Genomic DNA, 1,892 nt, shown 5'->3' on the forward strand with positions numbered 1-1,892 from the left:
AAAATGCTTAACAAAGTTCACAAATCGTAAAAATAACTAGGCTCAAAAAAAGTAGAATTGAAAGGATCTTTTCTAAAAATCTGACTCAATTCAATTCAATTTTACAGATGAAGAAATAAGACTCAAGTGAACTGACTGATAACTATCAGTCAGGAGCCCTACCCAAACCTCATAATAAATCCCGTGTTTATCACTTGGAGAGCAGGGCATAAAGTTAAGAAAAGTAAAGATCCTAGTGATGTGAACTTTTTAAGAGAAAAATAAGATAACAAAACAATTCGTTAGAAACTTTCTGATTCATCAGAATGAAATTAAAACTTAACAAAATCTGAAATGTCTCAGTTTCCAGATAAAATTATGGTTGTCAGTACCTGAAACTAAATTTTGTTTTGAAGTCAACACACTTGACCTTCAAAACAGTCATTTCAGTAGTTTACCAAAGGAAAAGAAAGTCTATATACTAGAAGTATTATTTACTTTTAGGTTGCTAAAACTCCCTGTATTGTTACTTTCAGTTCATGGAACCACAGGAACAAAATAATGGGTTGCTACACTAAATCTATATTTCAGGAGAATTTCTGCTCTTATACCTTCCTGGATTGAAATCAGCTTTTTCCTTCTTGGGATTGACCAAAAGTATAAAACTGCCAAAGTATAAAGTGAAAAGAAGTCAACAGTGAAACACTGGCAACAAGATTCTTAACTGCTTCCTCAGTAATGAGGTAAATTTTCGTTTCTGAAATTCAGAACTCCAAATCTACTCTTTAAACGGGCAAAAGGCCCTACTAAAACTTATTTTTCATCAGAGAATACTACTATGGTTTCAAAAAATAGCTAAGGAAAAGAGAAGTTGGTTATAAATGTTAATCATCAAGGTATCGAATTACTTTTTAAAACTAATGTGGATACAATGTTTCAGTCCATGTTTTAAAGTTTTTGACTTTCTAGACTTGGAATAAACCTGGAGACTATGAGTAACTAAAATACCAATCTTGTAACAGGAAAACAGATGCATTTTGAATCGCAAATATGCTTCACAGCCATAATACTTTTACAACCAAAGTTACCGAGTTAGTATGTCACAATTTTTAGGCATTTGAAGAGACAAGCCACTAATCTGACCTCCTAAGCAAACAATGCTAAACATTTAGCCTATTTTTTTCTTTAACACAAATTTCAGAATTTTTAAATCGCTTACATGAACTATCCAGAAAGTCTTCTACGTACTCTGTGGTTTTAAATCGCATTCCCTTACTAGTTCAAAAAAAAAAAAAAAAAAAAAAAAAGATTAAGTATGAGAAACTGACAAGCCAAGATAAAAAGGTGCTGGTCAAGAGGCGTCAAAAGCAAAAACACGCATTAAACCAGGTGGCTATAGAGGCTGAAAGCCGGGTACCCTCCACACTCACTCCAAATTATCAGAAATGTGCCCCTCCAAAACACCTTATATAAACCACCAAGGAGTTGCCACTGGAACCATACGCCTTCCTATGTTCTAACTTTCCACGCTTTGGCCCCACATGGCTTGCAGAAGTTTGGCTGGAGTGGGGGATAGGGTGGGAGTAGCCCAGTGGTTGCTGCTGCTGCTGCTGCAGTTGCTGCTAGTGGCGGCGGCCGTGCCGGCGGCAGAGAGTAGCAAGAGGCGGAGGCGGAGGCGGGCGGGGGAGGGAGGCGGGAGGGGGGGGGGTTCTTGCCGCCACAGCTCTCGTCGCCCCCCCCCCCCCCCTCCCCGGCGGGAGCCGCTCTCAGCCTCTTTGCACAAGTCGCTCCGCTCCCGGTCATGTGACCTTAACGTAACCGGACAGGAAAAGCCCCGCCGCCGCCGCCGCCGCCGCGCCGGAGACACCGACCGCGGCAGCAGCAGCAGCTAGAGCCAGAGAAGGCGGCGGCGG

Source organism: Sarcophilus harrisii, chromosome 4 (genome assembly GCF_902635505.1).
Source record: "Sarcophilus harrisii chromosome 4, mSarHar1.11, whole genome shotgun sequence".
In the NCBI taxonomy this organism is placed as follows: domain Eukaryota; kingdom Metazoa; phylum Chordata; class Mammalia; order Dasyuromorphia; family Dasyuridae; genus Sarcophilus; species Sarcophilus harrisii.